This window comes from Panulirus ornatus, chromosome 31 (genome assembly GCF_036320965.1).
Source record: "Panulirus ornatus isolate Po-2019 chromosome 31, ASM3632096v1, whole genome shotgun sequence".
Taxonomy (NCBI): domain Eukaryota; kingdom Metazoa; phylum Arthropoda; class Malacostraca; order Decapoda; family Palinuridae; genus Panulirus; species Panulirus ornatus.
The window spans coordinates 7,995,598-8,015,967 of NC_092254.1; the positions used below are offsets into that span (position 1 = coordinate 7,995,598).

The window sequence follows — 20,370 nt, forward strand, 5'->3', positions numbered from 1 at the left end:
AAGAAAGATCAGAGTCGCTCTGCATCTGGGCGGAGGTAATAAGGTCGGTATGATGCAAGGTAACATAAGGTAGAGATTTGGTCATCGAACATGATGAACTTTGTGAAGGCTCACTGGGAGTGGACGATGGAAAGAGGTATACAGATATCAGAGTTATGTTAAGTGACCTGTGGCGCTGTGCTGCTGAAGGTGAACAAGAGAATGAGGGAGTCTTGGTCATCTTTGGTGAAGGTAACAGAAACACTGACAAATGCTGTGTGTGTGTCATTCACCGACAGCTAGTGCGTGTGTATCGCATCTCCATAAAGAACGAGTCTTCAAACTCGGGGTTTGAAAGGCGGGAGTCGAGTATCCTCGATAGCTAGGCACATTTTTTCTGATACTTCATGATTATAATCACTGAGCTTTGCTCATATGCTAAGCCATGATGTCCTTGTCAGTCTGGAAGGATGATCCTGGGTGGTGTAGTCGGTCTGGAAGGATGACCCTGGGTGGTGTATATCCACAAGAGACCTTTTAAGTCCAGGTTCTCGCTCCCTGCTGGCGCACCTGGAAATGTTAGCCATCCCGTTGATGACCGGGAGTACCACTCTTCGACGGCCGTTGGCTGGGGGGTAAGTGTATTCCTAGTCCTGGGTAGTGACGCCGGCTAGGGAGGTGTCGGGAAGCATGACGTATGTACTCGTGTCCGGGACGAACTGCCAAACAAAACCGTCACACTCCACTGGGAAGCAAGCCCTCTTGCAAGACACTGCGATGGAAACCTGTCTAGTGAAGGCCAACGTTCCCGATCTAAACAAGAATCTTGGAGATGTAGTGGTAACACACCTCATTACTAAACTACGCCCCAAAGACTTCAACCTCTTGAACCACCACGACTTGACAAGATTCAGGAAGCTTTCCTCGCCATAGTCAAGAATCGATGATTAAGAACGAATTCTGAACGGGTGGTTATGTTCAGACCAGAAGACACGATCAGCAAGACTCCCTATGGATACAGCTTTAACTACCACAGTTCCGCCCGACTGTTGGATAAGAGAAGACACTAGCGACAGAAATCATCTTCATTGAATGGTACACACCCACACAAAAAGACCAATTAGGTCACTTCAGCACCATCATTCTACGTCCATTCATCTTGTGATTATTCAACTGATACATATGCCAGCGGTCCAGACACTTGGTAGCCACTTTGCTAAATCAGAGCCATTGAGAATACGCAGTTAGCTTCAACCAGAATCACAGTGTGCAGTAAATCTTGCCCAAGAAGTAAGTAACTCTGTAGTCTGCCCCAGTTGTCAAGGGAGGTCTCACGCTGCGAACGTCTTACCACAGAAGCACTTGCCACATACAACCCAATGGGTAATATTAACCTTTTCACTCTTGTATTCCTACTCGTTCAGAGTCTCCCTACGAAGGGAAAAATATCATCGTGGCGATGAGTGCAAGCGACGGGCTAGATGCTCTTACCAAACAAGGTACCCAGAAACCTGCCCCCACCATCGTGCACACTGAAGTGTCAACGATATTAAGAAGTATAATACATATTTTCTCATGTGGAAATTGTGCAAGACATATGTAGAGGCCTGTACCATCTCTACTAGTGCATCTTTGTATGGGTATGTGGCCTCCTTCCCTTCTCTTGACTTCACCAAGGAGTTACAAAGACTGAACCTACTGCACGTCGACGAAATTTCTTCATTTAGGATAATCATGAGTGGAAGAAAAGGATGCACGTTTCATTTCTAGGTCTTAAAAAAAAAAAGGCCTTTGACAACCGCTGGATTATTACGTCCCAAGGGATTTAGTTAAGAACTGTCAGAGTTTAGTATCTATCAGCCAAAAGTACGACCAGTTGCCCGAACTTCAGAACGTATAGAAAGTTCCTAATATCATCAACGTATGGAATTCAGAACTGGAAAGTCGTGGAGTGAAGTTTGATGTGAACAAAGTGGAGGTGATGATGGTGTTCAGACAGACAAGAAAGAACTTTAAGATTTGGTTGAGGACAGATGATAGATTTTACTCTTATGTTTAAGTAATTGTTAACAGATAAGGACCATTATTAACATAAGAATCTGAATTGTAAGTCTCGACAATTAGTGTAAGGAGCAAAAGACACCGCAGAGATGAGAGGACTGAGCCTGATTCAAAGGTAGCAGGGATGAGGAACAGAACCAAGATAAGTGAACTTGATGCGAAATCATTCTTAAGTTTTAAGAGGACGCATCTACGCTGGTATGACCCACTCAGGCGTATGAATGAGGACGGACACCACCCTGAATGGTATCATGCACTGTTGGGTGAGGGTCAGGGACCATTAGGACGCACTATTAGGATGGAGACGAAGTATAGAACAGAAGCTAAGGATCATCACGATACGAGACGGAAGAAGAACAAGTCTGCCTCTGGAATAGGAGGTGGAATTAGGAAGCTTGGCAGAACTAGAACTGGTTCTCGCGGAAAGTCTTCAGGTGAATATTCTTTCTCATTTGTTTATTCATTATCGTTTCATTTCAATTACTTGTTAAAGGTCTCAGTTTGCTATTTAACACTAACGTGTTAATTCGATTTCATTTATGTAATTTGAATTCAAATTTCCTATCCAAATTTCCTTTCAGGTTCTTAACCACCTCAAGACCTACTTGTTTTACATGATTTCAGTTACAGGCTTTTGATCATATGTTCGTTTTAACTTTGCTGTGCATTTCATTTTCTTCATTAATAAGTTGAATGCACACACTTTCCTGCTCATGCAATGCATCAGGCGAGCTGGTCCGTTGTGGTTATGTTGTAATATCTTCCTCTGTAACACTGTCTTCCTACATCGATTAACTGTTACTAAAGCAACGAGGTCTACGCTGAGTCTTCACAGGATATTGAATTACAAACGTGTCTCTAATATTTGTACGATTTCTTGAAGGATTTTCCCGCCAAGATTTTTGCTACGTAGAGCAAAGTCTGCTCGGAAAAGCCCTCTCAAAATAGCTGTAATGTTTAATTGTGGGATCGTAACGTCTATACGTGCCCCGTGACTGAAGCAATGCATCAAGCATGATTCCTGGCATGTGTCATCGTGCAGGACAATATCCGTGGCACCATCAGTCTAGCCGAGGGAGAGCTGTGTAGTAGAATGTTGACGGTGTTTCATTGCACGAAATATAAAGTCCATTCGTGCGCCTTTCGCTGCTCTGTCAGCGTGTTCCAGTATTTCTCTTAACGCGCTACAAGATAGCACTCCGCTAAGTCATCAAAATCAATTCGAGAATAGTTATTGCATTTCATTTGTGATATTCTGTCGATAATGGAAAATACTTGTTTGTAAATTGACCTGTCAGTCTCCTTGTTGGAACCCCCATTGTGTTTTACAAAAGCAATTTCCGTACTGTTCATTCTCTAAATTGTATTTTCTGACCGTAAGGATTAGTTTCTTTTATATACTCCTTTTTTTTTGATAAGGATTTTGGTTGGATACGTAATAAGTACATTGTAACGACTTTCCGTAAGCCAGATACAGTTGCTCTGTCCCGTAATCTATATCAGATGCGTCTCGGAAACCATAACATTGAGTGACACGATCATTTCGAGCATCGACACTCGGCAGCAAAACAGAAGAAAATCCCTTTAAATCACCATCCAAAGCTTCCGACTCTACTTGGGGTGTCCGTCATACGTCGGTGGTAGCCATCTCCCCCCAAAAACATAAAATGATACTCGCCCTAAATCTTTCTCTGAATCGGATAAGGACGAAGAAGCTGCATAAACAAATACTTCACTAGATATTAATTCTCCCTCCTCCTCTCTCCCTCCCTCCCTCACCCGCGCGTATAATACCGGTGGCATAAATTATCATCTCTCTCTCTGGCCCCCCTTCCCTTGCGTCACTGGTGGATATCGCGTGTGTTGTTGGCCAGTCCCGCCCGTCGAGAGAGAGAGAGAGAGAGAGAGAGAGAGAGAGAGAGAGAGAGAGAGAGAGAGAGAGAGAGAGAGAGAGAGAGAGAGAGAACTTTGCGAGAGGGAGGGAAATGAATTATGCTGACAAAGCCGCCCTAAAAGTTCGCTGCCAGCCTCGTCCGTCACGACCCGCGCTCATGACAACCTTTACATTTATCATGCACACTCCTGTGCAGGATTTTTGTGTGTGTGTGTGTGTGAAGCAGAGGGTGGGACTCTCGAGGGTTTCGCCCGGATGTTCAGCTGTTTACATTTGGTGGCTGGTGCCTCCCATCTGGTGCCAGTGTTAGTGGAAACTGTTGATGTTGGGAAGGAAGACTTTGGCTCTTATCTTTTATCATTGTGGATGTGTATGTTTTGTATGTCTTTATATTCTCTTTGTCTAGTGTTAGATGTATATCTATGAGTCATATGTTTTTGTTTATTCATTCTTATATGTTTACTGTGTGTGTGTGTGTGTGTGTGTGTGTGTGTGTGTGTGTGTGTGTGTGTGTATTATGTCTAAATCTCTACTTTCTACTGTATCAAATCGGCCACGTCCCCGGGAGCAGTGGTTAGGCAGCACGTCACAATGGATGGCACCACGGGAGTAGTTCAAGTGAGGAGGAGGAGAAAGAACTCGCCCATTATTCACTCTCTCTGCTCAACACAACACCACGCCTTATGCTGCCCTGTGTACTTACCCTCCTTCACAGCCCCCTCCTGTGACTTTGCTTGATACTTCTTGAGTAATCCTTATCAGACCCTGCCAGGAATAGATTGATCAGCATTTGGTTATCTAAAGTCGGAAAGAGATCCTTGCATCTGCCTCACCCGGGGACCACCTTGTCTCTTGATTCGTAGGGATCTCCTGCCTCGCCCTGCACACAGCGCATCTCTATAGTCTTCTGCTCCTCATGGATTATCTTCCATACGTAGGGCGTCCCTGTAATTAATCCCCCACTTCCCTGAGAACCCTTCTCCCCTGCACATCCACCCACTAACCCTGTAAGCTTCTGATGCCTGCTTCACAGAGGGTCTTAGTCTTCCCACGTACTTGTAGGATTTCCTTATTAATTCCCAGTCTCCAGGGATCTCCAGAAGAACCCCCTAAATTCTCTCGCTCCGACTTGCACCGATGCCACCTAACCCTCAGTGGAACATATATGTAAACCCTCCCTCCCTACATACACACACACACACACACACACTCGCATCTCATAGGTTTCTTTTTTTCCTAATGGATGGTCATCGGGAGGGGAAGCGGAAGGCGTTAGACAGGGAAGGTAAAGTTGAGAAAGAGAGGATAGGCCTCCCATTGGCCTGGCCTTCAATACAGAGAGCAGCGGAGCACCCGACCCGGGCCCCCCCCAAAGCCTCCGGCGGTGGTGCTCCTCCCTCACTGGTTCTCGGACAGGTTTATGGCCTCTCTGTGTTATTTTGCTGGTGAGCCATTATGCTGGCGGCACTGAATCTATGGCCTCCATCCTCTACCCTGATGGTTTTCTCTTCCTCCTGCCCTTAACTTCCTTCCTTTCTCTGTAACTGCTTACTTCCTCCTCCTCCTCCTCCTGCTCTTTCTTTCTTGTTACGACCCAACCATCACATGTTTCGTTGTTGTCTTGTTATTTTGACTTGTTCCTATTTACCTGCGAGGAATTTTTGACTTAAAGCTTCATGAAAAACTGTGTAATTGGTTTTCCTCGAGCATTTCTATTTATAACGTTGTTTTTCCACGTTAGCGAAGTAGCGCCATTAACGGACGAAAAAAAGGCCGCATAATTATCACATCTATTCTCTAGCTGTCATGCGTAGTGCACCGAAATCACAGTCCCTTATCCACCACCAGGCGCCAGAGACCTTACTAAGGTTTTCCTTGGCTGCTTCACATGCCCTGGTTCAGTCCATTGCCAGTACATCGCTCCCCGTGTACCATATCGTTCCAGTTTACTTTATTTCCCAAACTCGGACAACAACTTCTGCAGTTTCTCGCTTAAATCTGCCGTGTCATCTGCGAACGGCATTCGACTAACGTTCCCCATCCCTAGCATACCGTAAGCTCGTTCTATCTCTCCAAGACCCTGGCATTTACTCCCACATCACTCTATCCATAAACAGATCAAACAGCCATGGTGCCATTACACAATGATGTCATTGCCTGTAGCAGCTAATGCATTTCTTTTTCTTTTTTTTTTAATTCTTCTGTAGTATTTGAATATTTCCTAAGTGAACATTTCTCCCTTTCCCTTGCTGTTTATATATCTCCTCTCTGTCCCTCTGCCTCCCTCCTGCCTCTCCCTTCCGGAGCAGTATTCAACGCACTACAGGTGGATGAGGAAGACAGCAGGAGCCTAATGTCCCTTGTAGCAGCTGTGATGATGGCCTGCTTATGGCCATTACGACACATATTTCCCTCTTTACACCGACTCTTTTCCCCTCCCGGTCTTTTTGTTTCGGGTCTCTGGGAGTGTATCTCCAGACACAACATAGATGAGCTTCTCTCTGCATCTTTTTTTCTCGGAGCTTCATAGGTTTTTCTTGTTTTCTTACCTTTTTTTCTGTGCTAGTATCTCCAGACTTAAGCGTCAAGCATTTGGCGAAGAAAACGTAATTCCTCGTTAAAGAAGTCTGCTTGTATTGTCTTGGCTTCGGGTCAATCGTTGAATCTTAAAGCCTGTCATGGCACTGACGATGAGAGAGAGAGAGAGAGAGAGAGAGAGAGAGAGAGAGAGAGAGAGAGAGAGAGAGAGAGAGAGAGAGAGAAGAGAGAGAGAGGTATGCGGGATAAGGACTAGACGTAATGGAAAGGGATTAACCACTTCCAGTAGGGCACTGCGATCGTTCATCAGAGCGGTAACCCCCACCCAGGCCTTTGACCTGACGCTCAAGGGTCAGGTTTGGTCAAATACCAGGCCATCTTACCCAACGGTCGTACCGTCGTGTGTTAAAGGGGTAGTACAATTGTACTCGAATGTTCTTAACGTCCTGCCGCTAACTGGTAGTGTCTCTTGTTTCAGACTATGAGACGAACTTCTTCGTTCGCCACATCAGCGGGTGTAATATACACACCAGAACAGATGTCTCTCACATTTGACCAACCACACGACTATCGGGTTGTCAAGGAACCTCCAAGTTCAGGTAAGTGTGCGAGTTTCCATACAGTTTTAACAAGCATCAGAGCCTTTTATTTTGAGGGTATTTAAGTCATGTCTTAGCCTTAATCTTCCGCTTCTCCTGGACTGAGGTTAATGTGGTCTTTGACTTTGTAATCGGTTCTTCCCACATTAGGGACAAATGCATTTCGTGAAATGACGTCCCGATTCGCAACTTCGCCATTAGAGCAAGCGTATAGCAAGGACGCTTCACTGTAGTGTTGTGTCAATATACGCATGACAGTTACTTGTGTGGGAAAGAATATAAAGTGTTGACCTCCGCTTGTTCTTAACTGATTATTTACGATAGCTGATGCGCAATTCCCCCGCCCCCTCTCTCTATCTCTCTCCTTCTCTATTCATCTTTTCCCCCACGTCAATCTCTGTTCTTCGCTCTTCCTGCCACACATTTGGGTAATCCCCTTTGACCGGGATTAACGAACGGAGATGCCGTAATTACCCAAATATTCATGTGGGGGGTTGGGTGTGGGGTGGGGGGCATTTACTGTGTAGTGCTTTCGCTGACGTATTAAAGCACGACTGAAGAGCTTGACCTTAGCTTAAAGCTGAACCTGATGTCGGTCCCTTTGTTTGCACGTCAGCTTGGCTCTACGTGGAACAGCCGCAAATATCATAGATATTTTTTTTTTCTTGACCCCATCATAGATGAGGTGAGTTTATGGAATTCTTTTTTTTTTAAGAGACGCCTTTTGTGTTTTTTTTTAATTGTGACCTACAATTTTATTAGTATATTTTTGTGTTTGGTACTTTTTCAGTAAATACTTTTTTTCTGAGTTGTCTTTGTAGATTATCATTACTGTTGATGTCTGTAGCTGATGCTTGTGTTATGGTAGATACTTTTTCGTAGCAGATACTTTTCCTGTAGCGGATACTTTTCGTAGTAGATACTTTTTGGTAGAAAATATCTATTTGTAGGAAATACTTTATGTCGTTTTTAAACTGCTTTTTTGAAACTGAAATTTGTTTACTGGCATATACTTTTTTAGTATGTATTTTGTAGCTAATACTTTACGTTCAGGTTTAGCCTGAATGCAGTGGTAACTTTGAATCAAACTCGGTCTCCACAGTGAGCGTGGATGGGGTCGTAAGAACTGAAACTCATACACATTTCAGACTAATATATTTTCATAGTATGTGTTTCTGCACCTTCGTTTTTTTTAAGCGTATTTACTCTCGATGTACGTGACACATGCGCGTCACTGTATAACGTCTGGGTGATTCGAAGCTTCAGTTTGTCAGGTTCATATCCTCCTCAGAACCCGTTTCGCTTGGCTTCCTCCTCCGCGTCCGCGCGTATGACTTGGTCAGAACCCTCAGCGCAGAGGTCCGCGAAGCGCAATAGGCCCCTTGGCTTCTCCGGGGTCTGCGCACGCACGTTCTGCACCGCCGCGCCTCCTGCGCATAATACCTCCCCCCACCATGCGGAGCCCAAGTCACACGAGGGTTAAAGTTGCCAAAGAAATGTAAATTGTCCCGTGGCCTTGATGCTGGCCGTGATGGGTCGACAGAGGTCGAATCTGTATCGGATCTCTGTGTGTGGGGGTAACGAATGGTTGCTTCTAGCGTGATACTGGGCTTTGTGCAGGGAGGGGCCAAGCCTGACTGATGGAAAGGAGGAGGCTAAGGGTTGGGGGGAGGTTGGTGAGGGAGGGAGGAAGGGTTTGGTGTTGGGGAGGAGGGTGATGCGTCGCTTTAGAAAGTATATTGTATAATCTGTCTACTGAAGTCAGGCGAAAACCCATTGTAATATCTACCATTTTTTTTTTTCTTCCCCCTTTTTGCGCCACCGCTTATATGATTAATACCAGTCGCTACAGTGAACTAGCTACTGATAGCAGAAAAAAGATTGAAAAAGAAAAAAGAAAAAAGCTAAATCGTTCGGGGTTGCCCGCTGACGTGAGTTACGAGGAGGAAGGAAGTAAGGAAGGAAGGAAGGAAGGAAGGAAGGAAGGAAGGAAGGGATGTCCAGGTTTCAGATGACGGTCATGTGGAGCTGAGACGTTCACGATACGAAAGTTCCAACAAGGAACACGCTTCAGGAACTTGTTATTCACATGCTCATCCAATGCAATTTATACTATTAGTAATAATGAGTATTGATCCTTGCCATCTCCACGACTCATGGGTTAGGAAATACTTCCAAAGGACATGTTTTACTTAGGGTGTTAGTGATACAGTAAGAATAAACGAACTGATAAATGATTTCATAAACCTTATAGACATATATGATATGTACATATTCATTTAGTGATTTAGGGTTTGTGTAGGAAACCTGAAGAAAAACTCCTATATTAACACAAAGGGACTAAATACAGCGATCCTCAGTGATGCATATGTGCCACAGAGGAAGGCGAGCTCAGTAGCTGTTGGGTGACGTATGTCTGCCAAAAGAGCGTGTATCTTGAACAATCAGGCAGGAGGCTAGCGGATCTCCCCGGGGCAATCACATCCACGTCACCCAACATAACAATATTTCCAAGGGGGGAGGCTGCGGAGCCAGCAGCTGTTTTCAGATAGCTTCATCCAGGCGGACGTGGGTTGCAATTCATCCATCAAGGTGGCTGCTCATTCTTTACCACAGTTTTCATTTGCATTCGTGAGTTTTCAGTTACGGTGTTTTCCCAGCTGCGTCGTATACTGTGGGACTTATGAGGAAAGGTATTGTGTTTTTACTCTTGCTTATGGCGTCTCAAAAGTCGTATTTTTCATATATATAAATATTTCCTAAGTATTTCTTGTCGTAAGATGACCTGCGTCAGCGAGTTTACGTCAGTTTGTTCAACAGAGGAACGTGGAAAGTATCGTCATTCGAAGCACAAGAGGACGATAAGCAGTGAGACTCCCCGAAGTTGGGAATTTTAAACATGAGGATTTTCCCCAAGTTTAATTTAGGAGAGAGAGAGAGAGAGAGAGAGAGAGAGAGAGAGAGAGAGAGAGAGAGAGAGAGAGAGAGAGAGACGCCCGGGTGATGTTCTCTGGTATAAAAGTCTGGAGAAAAAGCTGTTACATATTTGGCTGGTGTGGGTGTTTATGGCTCGTGGTGGATCCTATGTTGTTGCCAGACTCTACCATCAAGATCGGATGAGGAGGGACTGGCAATGACGGTGGAAAATTTGACAGATATCGACACCGTTTCTGTGTCGCTCGGTTTTCGGTCCTCCGTTTTCTTTAGGTTGTTTGACCTGCGCGGAGGTTACGGGTATATTGTGTGTTTTCGCCCGTGTTTCTCTGTATGTTTCGATATACGTGAAGGTTTGTGTGATTCATACTATGGAATTGTTTGTGTATCATACAGGAGTAGTTTTACACTTGTGTTGCCCCGTCTATTAACCTTCTTCACATACCATGTCTTAACCTTATATCTATACAGACGTACACATGCCAGCTTATCTATATCAGGTCATCTGTCAACCAGTCCCGAATGGGAGCCAGCTTATATCAGGTGGGCTCTTAACCAGTCCCGAATGGGAGGATGAACAACTGAGTTGGCTGTGGGCCTTCCGCCCATCCCGGGATTCGAACCTGGTCCCGTTAGATTTCATGGGTCGCAATGACAACCACTGCACTACGGTGTTTGTGTATGCGCTGTATTATGTTTCTCTCTGTATGTTTGTGCGTCGGCCTTTCTTTTCACGTGTGTAAACTCCATACTCGAGTTTTTGTGCAGTCTGTCTTGAGCGTCTGTTTGTTGCATGAACAGCAGCCCAGTGTTTGCTAGATGTAGGTGTATGTTTTTATATATATATATATATATATATATATATATACTTTTTTCCACTAGAAGGTTCTCCTGAACCAAACGTTCAGCTTGTGTTACATATTGATATAATACAATGGTTGTCAGGGTAGATTTCCAGCTGCCTTTGGCCTTCTGCAAAAATTTCCAGTTGCCTTTGGTCGTCTGAGAAGATTTCCAGTTGTCGTTGGTGGTCAGCGAAGATATCCAGTTCTCCAAAGCTGCCGTCAGGCTCAGGTGGCATTGCTCGTCTGATACACTGACGACCAACAAGACGGTCGAAGACGAGAAAACACATGAAGAATTACAGGAATCGAACATGAGATGGAACTGTACAGAAAACTGAAAATATCGACAACGCTTTCATCAAGCGGCCTGAATGAATATCTAATTTCGTATCTCTCTTATGAATATAATGTTTTCCAATTTTTTTCGCTCGTCATTAGACGACACGTTTTACCGACTTAAGGTAGTGTTACATTTAGATTTGGTTTAATGTTTTTGGGGAAATTTAAAACCCGTTTAGTTCCCTTCTCGTAGACTGTGGCTCAGAACACGAATGGAGTTGGTCGTCTCTGTACGCTGGTGAGGGGAGGTAGGCAACGGTAAACTTGGTGTGTTTGTGAGTGATGTGTGTACCTCAGCCGGGTATAAATAAGCTTTGCTTTAGGGTGTTCCCCAGTGTATGTGTGTGTGTGCGTGTGTGACAAGATACATTCAATTAGCTAAGGTTAGAATTATATAGCAGCATGGAGGACATCATTTCTACGAGGCATCCTGGGAGTTAACAAGGGAAGGGGAAGGCTGCCGACATTTTTCCTCCCCCGAGGCCTAAATATAGATATTAAAGCAACAGATGGAATCCCCACCCCCTCCTTCCTCCTTCCTCACCCCCAGCACCGAACTAATACCAGAGCCGATATATATGATGTCATCACTTCCTCTCTTATCTCCCCTCCACACGCTACCTCCGCCTCTCATCTTCCTCTATTTTGCCACTACAATATTAGCTATTCCCATTTTCCTTTAATCTCTAGAATTATTTTTCTTCTGCTCGTATGTTTTTGCTTAACTGGTTTTCATCTTATTTTTTTGTCTTGTTCATTTTGTTACTTTATGACTTGCACTACATCTCTTTACTCTGTCTTGAGTCGCTTTTTTACCTTGCTTCTGATCTTCATAATTTTCTCCTCGTATTGCACTAGTCACCCCCTCACATTTTCTAATAGTTTTCGTTTTCACGTCCTGTCCATTTTCTTTGAACTGCGTTTTTTCCCCCCTTTCTCTGCCATTCTCTTCCTTTTCATTATTTCGTGATTTTTCTTCTTGGCATCTTTATTTCCTCTTATTTTTCTATTCTACTCGCATGTCTTTTCACTTTCGCTTGTCATTGTTCCCAATTTTCTCTTTTTTCTCAATCAATCTCTGCGTTTGTCTTTACATTCGTATCCTTTCCTGTACACTTGTTTCTTCTCATCCTTTAATCATTCTGTACCCTCGTCTCATTCCGTTCCATGCTTAAATCTGTCTCTACTTCATACTTTCTTACATCACTCTCCACTCCCCGTCTCCTAGTTCCGTTCCATGTATTCCTCCTTTCCACTAAGCCTCATTTTCTACTCGTCCCTTTCAATGAATCACTCGTTACACTCGTGCCTGTCCCTCCTCGTCTTCCCACTTTTGCTGTCGATGCTGGTATGAACTGGTAGAGCCGCCAGGGAGACAGTCAGACAGACAGACAGCCACCCGGCAGGACCGGTCGACCGAACCGGTGGCTGTGATTGGTACGGCCGGTTCCCATATTCCACCAGATTGAAGATCTGGGCGGGTCGCTGGGAATGAAGGAGAGCCATGTATGGAAGAGCGACCACCTCCTTTATCCTTTGGATTGGGTCAGATTGGGGGAGGGGGGGGGGGGCCTGCCTCAGTAAAATTTACAAGGGGAGGATTTCCTATATTAACCCAATGGTCTGGGTGTATTTTCTGAGGGATTCCTATATCAGCAGAGGACTTCTATATCACTCTAGGGCATTCTTATGTGGGAAAGATCTTAAGAGAGAAATGAACAACTTGACGTGCACATTAGATGGATGACATGGTATATATATATATATATATATATATATATATATATATATATATATATATATATATATATATATATATATATAATATATATATATGTATATATATATATATATATATATATATATATATATATATATATATATATATATATATATATATATATTATATATATATATATTGTTTCATGAATATTTCACCTTTAAAAGTTCACTGTTACCGAATTCCCTAGTTTTATACGTTGCTACATCAAAAAAAGCCCGAACGCATTTGTTAATGCGTCATAAAGGTGTTACGTTTTTCATATGCAACATATTGTAACTATATCCAGACTTAATTGTTTCACTATCACTTTGTTGAACGATTTTTCTTTTTTTTTTTCGGTTTCACAGGCCATGATTTTATTTATATGGTTCAGATAGTACTTTTTCGTTTATTGCAAATCTTTGACCTTTTAGCAGTTCGCAAAACCCATGACTCTCCCTGAATATCAACTCGTTCACGGTGCATCCCTCTGTCCCATTTATATAGTTGTAGTTGGTACGTGCGTCCGAAAAGATATCGTGTGACGAAGTGATCATGTTGAAGTGGAAATAACGAGGGGAAAATAGGGATTACAGATAGTGTCTTTATCGCAATGGGACTCCTTCGTCTAATTAGGCTATCCACGTGATATTCCTGTTGAAGAAGCTTAAAGCTTGAATGAATTGCTTGAACTTTCGTCACAAGATAAGCGCATCTCATTCTGACCTTATACTTTGGGTTGCTGACATTTAGCGGAATAAAACTAATGTAATAGAAAGGAATTCAAACGGCAACAGACCAATTGGTTCTAACGCGACTGTTTGTGATACTAAAGGACAAACTACTGGATTAGTGAGGCAAGAACAGAAAGACATAATGAAAAACTCTTTGATTATCAAAGGAAGTGCAAAGAAAGTCAATCGTGGATTTGAAGTGAAATATCTATATACTTGCGTGTTTAAACGTGTCCATGATACTGCCCTCACCTCCTTTAAGTATGTCAATAATCCTGTTGAAGAAAAAGTATTTGGCCTCGTTTGAGGTTTAACCCGATTCGTTGAGGGTCAGGTCAGTGGCCATCTATCGTAACCCAGGGGTCGTGCTTTCGTGTTTCAAGGAACACTGGCATTGCATGAAATACCGTCAAGTTCTTGCGTAGTACAAGGTAAGATGACGTGCGTGTGTGAGTTTAGGGGTTGTGTATATATATCAAGAACTAATCCACTCCAGGTAAATACAAACTAGAGGCAGCACATCGAGCCAAACTAAACATCTGTTGCCACACGGTGTTAACCCACTTCCTCGTTGTAATGAGAAATTTTTGGCTATTCTTTTTTCTCTTTTAGTATATCAGGTGCAGGATGTGCACAGCGCAATCTCCTTCAGCAAGAGGCCGTCCATCTCGACGTATACACACAGGAAGCTGAAGCCTCCAAGTCTTGTTTATTTCATTATCAAAAGCTGCTATAAAAAGAGTTCTTTGCATGTCTCGCGGGATCTTCCACTTGATTGCGTCTGGGACTTAAGGAACGGAGCGGGGGGGAAAGTTCTGGCTTAGTGTGAGGAACGGGCCAGGCCAGGCCGGGCCAAGGGGCGCGGCCACTCCTGCCAATGGGGGAGGGAATGCTGGCTGTTGGGGTGGTCGTGAAGAACGAGGCGCGACACGCTAAGAAAGAGAAGAAATTGGGGAGTAAATATACCACGGTAAGATAGATGGTGCAGAGGGTAAGTCTGAGGAAAGAGTGAGGGATAGAGAACGTGAGAGAATTAAAAGAAGGGAGAGTTGTTGTCAGGGTAGAGGGGACTTAATGTTAAGACTTAAGGGCGTGGCATGATGGTGGTGGACGAGGACTAACGAGATGAAGCGGAGGAAGACAAAAGATACAAGACGTGAGAGAGAGGAAGAGAAAGAAGATTCAACCAGATAGGCGAGAGTGTAGGAGTAAGATATCTTCGTTGAAGGGTACGAAGGAAACGAGAATAAACTTTTTATACACGCGGGTTGTGTGTGTGTGTGTATATATATCTCTCTCGCTAGGTAGTGAGGGGAGGATTAAGCAATGAAGGAAGCTGGGAAAGAGCAGAGGATACTGGGGTAGGAAGAGGCAATGTTGCGGAAGGTATAACGAACTGAGGAAAGGAGAGAAAGTGTCGTATGAGAGGGGGAGAGAGAATAGGAGTGTACATAAGGTGGGAGAATGTCGTCCAGTTGAAGAGAATGGAAGAGGGAGGACAAAGAATATGAGAAGGAAAATGATGGAATTTCTACGGAGGTAGACAGCAAAATAAGAATAGAATATTGAATGAATGATTAAAAGCTAGTATTTAGAACGAGGGTACTATCACATTATACATTCCAAGACCTTCTTAAAGGCACTACAGATTCGAGGCAGCCTGCACTCCATTTAGGAGCAGAGTGATGAAGGATTATCCGTTGGAGCGAAAAGGTCATTGTCGAGTCTTATCTTTTCCTTCCTCTGATGATCATGATACAGCCTCGCTGAAGAGATTCCTTCGCTCGCAGTGTAACAACTCGTAGGCCAGAGTCCAGCTACGCCTTAATATAGATGAAAGAAAACTTGTTGGACTTAGGGTTGTCGAGGGAGGTTGTGCGGAAGTCGAAGATTTGATGCCCATCCTGCAGTTATGTTTATCTTTAGTTTGTTGATCAACATAACTGTTAGGAGCTTAGTTACCTCGTCAATACTACCGGGGACTTGGCTATACGAAGTGGCCCTTAAGTATTTCCTATTGTTTCTCACTCTATGATCTGGTTTGTCTCTTGCCTCTTTCTGTCTTATCAAACTTCACCACTGCTTGGATCACTCTGGTTCTTAGCCACACTCACAGGCTATATGCGTCGAGATTTTTTTTTTTTCCCTTCCGTCACAAATTTTGAAAAAAAAACTATTACCGTTTTGAGATGGACCGTCGAAAACAGGGACGTCACACTGTATAACCATCTCCATTGAACACCAATAATTTTTCCCCAGTAACATCATGGCTCTTAGACCAACGACGCGCTTGCAGACTTTTCGTACGGTTTTAGAACGATCATATGAATCAATTACGGACATCTTCATCTGATTTACTCTAGTGTCCAAAAGAAGGAGGAGTTAGCTGGGTAGCCATACGAAATGCTTGACGTCACAGTTCAGCGAGGTTCGCTGCGGTTTAGTGTTCAGCAAAGAACAGACGAGGATACAATTTGATTCAAACTTTTTCCATGTCGAGACTCGTAATGCTCAAAAGAGGAAGTATACCACAAGCTAGTGGCGTCTCTGTCCCGTTTGTAGAAGTGTCTGTCTTGTTCGATGGCTAGGCTAGTTGGCTGGCTGCCTGGTTGTCATGGCGTGGATCATGTGGTATTAAAGGGCACCAGTGTGTGGTGACGTTATCCTAGTAAACATAATATTATCCTAGTAAACATAATGATCATATTCTTTGAATTAACTGCAGTCTAAGGATGAAAATAAACATATGAAACCCAGAGAGGTAATTTGACACGTACTTAAAGTATGGATTGTATATCATTAACGTTAGATTTCTCTCGTGGTTGCATGACACCCTCCCATGGAAGAGAACTTTGATAGGATGACGCTAACCCACACGGTAGCTAGCATGTCAGGGAACTATATGGTAAGGTGTTAGACCCACGTTACATCATGATAATCACATGGTAACATAATACGCCGGGATGTTACACTGTCACGCACACCACACGAACGGGCATCGAATTTGAAAGGGAGTGTGGTTAAGAGGGGGGTTTAATGAAGTAAGACCTGCTGTTAGGGAATACTTGAAGTTGGTATTTGCTGAACGAGAAATAATTGGAAACCTTCAGAGTTAGCTCTCCTGAACTGAGGTATATATACACTTGATAAGGATTCGAATGGTATTCCCATATGATCTTTTGTTTTTTCAAATTTCTTTTATAATTGTTATACGTAAAGGTTGTTTGCTTGGGTAAAACTATACCAGGAAGCAGACAGGCATAGTGGGCTTGACTGTCTAACAGCATCCCCATGACTGTCCCTCTCATGCCGGGATAATTATCAGGTATATAATGCCATTGTTTGCATACGGAATGGTCGGTTAGTATTGGAAATAGCATTAAAGCACGATATTTAGATTTCATTTTAGATATCGCCGAGTTTTAACCTTTTAACTGGGAGAATTTTGCAGATCGAATGCGATCATTGGTAACGAGACTATTTTTCATCTATTATATAGATTTCGTAATAGAAAAATGGGAGAAAAATATTACATGTCGAGAAAGGATGCTGTGGCAACCTGGCGGTCAACCGCTCTCTGGTATAGAGGCCTCAAAACACATTCAGTTTGGTGGACTGCCAGTAACACTGTGATGTTTATTGCCAATGGCAGCCATTTGCAGGCTAATCTGCGCTTGGCGTACGAAATAGCCGCCATGAAAAAGGTCTCTCAAACTTTACAAAGAATCGGGAAAGTAGGTTAAAAGAATTGAATGCTAAACACGAATCGGCGAGGTGATGGTTGCGAGAGGCCGCTGTGTACTGGCCTCGATTGGTATGGATTGATGGTTTAGGTAACTGGAGTGAAAGATATGATTATCGTCCTTGACCGATGAATAGTAACTCTAGGAGATCAGTGAACAGGAGAAGGGCAGAAAAGTGCATAACAACGGTCCACGTTTTCTTCGACTTCCAACTGGTATCTGTGTTACAGGAAATGGGAAGAAAATATAGAAATTCAATATCTGAATCTATATCAAACAAATATGAAGAAAAATACTTTACTATCACGATGCTTTCGTAGGTAATACCTAGTGAACACTGGCTTTTGTAAGCAGTCAGACGTCTCGCTCGATATATTTCAACCCCCTTGAGCACGACGGCACGATCCTCTTGAGTACGACTACAAGGGCGATCATACCCAAGAATTGTACCGACGTGCTCAAGGGTCGTGCCATTGCACTCGAGGATCGCACGTCGTGGTAAAGGGTCGCACTACGTCGTGTTTGAAGGGTGTTGTGTCTTCGAACTGAAGGAGTGAGTCAGTGATAAGCGACAACATGCAGTCGGTAAAACTAAATCATTTACTGACATTAACCTCTTTGTGTGTGTGTGCGCGTGTGTGTGTGTGGGACGGGAGAAATGGCGCGAGTCAGCCATGGCGAAAGGCAGTAATGATATTAATCTAACGTAACAACGCCTCTGCCTCCGCCGCTCCCAGCCTAACACAGCACACATAATCTTTATTAAACCCAGGAAGACGAAGGCTGTGTTTCCCTATAAATTTTCAGAACGATCCTGTTGTGTCTTTTAGAGGAAAGTTTTGTGATAACATCATTCATGCATACGTGGACCAGCGTTGCCAAGCACCCAAAGTTGGCTAATATTTCTCAGTGTTCTTGCCCAGCCCCAAGATTAAAATGACTGAACAAATAGTCAACTCGGCGACACTTATGAGAGCAGAATTTATTTTTGGTATATCACATATCATCAGCGCCGGGTTTACTCTGCAGGATTGAGGATGGAACATAAATCTTAAGACAAATATACTCGAGGTACGAAACTCCATTGGAAGGGTGACTGTGACCCGAAAGAAAGGGGGTGAGGTTGGTGGCAGGGAGATTGTGGGGGTGAGGTTGGTGGCAGGGAGATTGTGGGGGTGAGGTTGGTGGCAGGGAGATTGTGGGGGTGAGGCTGGTGGCAGGGAGATTGTGGGGGGTGAGGTTGGTGGCAGGGAGATTGTGGGGGATGAGGTTGGTGGCAGGGAGATTGTTGGGGTGAGGTTGGTGGCAGGGAGATTGTGGGGGGTGAGGTTGGTGGCAGGGAGATTGTGGGGGGTGAGGTTGGTGGCAGGGAGATTGTTGGGGTGAGGTTGGTGGCAGGGAGATTGTGGGGGTGAGGTTGGTGGCAGGGAGATTGTTGGGGTGAGGTTGGTGGCAGGGAGATTGTGGGGGTGAACTTGATGGCAGGAGGGTTGTGGAGGTGAGGTTGATGGCAGCACGGGGCTGTGGGGGTGAGGTTGGTGGCAGGGAGATTGTGGGGGTGAGGTTGGTGACAGGGAGATTGTGGGGGTGAACTTGATGGCAGGGGGGTTGTGGAGGTGAGGTTGATGGCAGCACGGGGCTGTGGGGGTGAGGTTGGTGGCAGCACGGGTTTGTGGAGGTGAGGTTGGTGGCAGCACGGGGTTGTGGACGTGAGGTTCATCACCGGTCTATTTGGGAAACTGGACGTTTCACTGGTTGGTCTGGAGAGAGAAGAGAGAGAGAGAGAGAGAGAGAGAGAGAGAGAGAGAGAGAGAGAGAGAGAGAGAGAGAGAGAGAGAGAGAGGATGCTAAGTGGAGGTGTTTTTCGTTACTGCTTGGCTGCATATATTGCCAGGGGTTTAACGACGAGATGGCGGCTCGCCTGTTGGTTCTGTATATCATATTAGGATTTAGATGTTGACACTGGACTCGGTGTAAGTGGCAGGGAGGATAGTGGGTGGGGCAGGAGGAGGAGGAGGAGGAGGCATCACCAAGTTGTCATTTTGATGATGTGTGTTTTGTGTGCGTTTCCAGGCTTGAGGGTGAGGGATAGTGTGGTAGGTGGATGGAAGTTGGTGTGTAGTAGGTGGAAGGTGATGAGTGTTCAGTGGGATGGTATGTTGAAGGTTAAGTGGGATGGTAGGTGGATTTTAGGTGTGTGATGGAGTGAGGTACGTGGGTGTTCAGTGTGTGGTCAATAGGATAGCATGTGGTATGTAGGTGGTTAGTGACGTGTAACAAGTGACTGAAAAACACAGACACAGAAAAGATGACATACATAGACGTGCACAGAATAGATAAGGCACAGACGAACACAGACAGAAAGACACAGACATAAACCTCCTACGAATTCTGTCACTTCTGTCGCCAAACATAACTTCTTTTGACTTAAAGCCTTTCAAGAAGGGCGGAGAGGAAAAGTTGGGTCGTCTGATATACTTAGGAGAATATCTGTGTCAGTCGGGAGTCTGTGGCGACTTGCTTATTTATGGTGGATCATCACCATAACCCCGGCTCTCTTGTCTCTCCTCACCTGCACCGTGCCTCCTCGCATGTCACTACGACTTCATCATCTCGCCATGGGGGTGTGTAACTCCGCCTGCCTCGAAGAATGCAACGGAGGATGGTTGTGTAAGTTTACTGAGGCAAGTGATGACATGATCTTTATTGAACGGGATCCCGTAGATGGGATAAATCATCCCAAGACACCTACAGTCTGGGATGGGTGATGGCAATACAGTGTGGCATTAGTGTGAGGTTCCTAGCCCAGTTTATTTATTTTTGTCTGTTGTGTTCTTTTGAATGGATGGTTCAATACGTATTTTCCGTGGCCTCCCTCTGTAAATATATGTAAGTGTGTGTATCTGTGGCTTTGTCTACATGTGTCCGTCTATTTCTCTCTG

At 44.3% G+C, this 20,370-nt stretch overlaps 1 long non-coding RNA gene across 1 annotated transcript in view; it reads left to right on the forward strand.

Annotated features, from left to right (window-relative positions):
• Positions 1-1,116: 1,116 nt before the first annotated feature.
• The window catches only part of LOC139758872 (uncharacterized), a 58,682-nt gene continuing 39,428 nt past the window's right edge, over positions 1,117-20,370 (forward strand). The window contains exons 1-2 of the long non-coding RNA XR_011714959.1: positions 1,117-2,474; positions 6,951-7,071. This is a non-coding gene — a long non-coding RNA (uncharacterized lncRNA). The remainder of the gene's footprint in view (positions 2,475-6,950; positions 7,072-20,370) is intronic.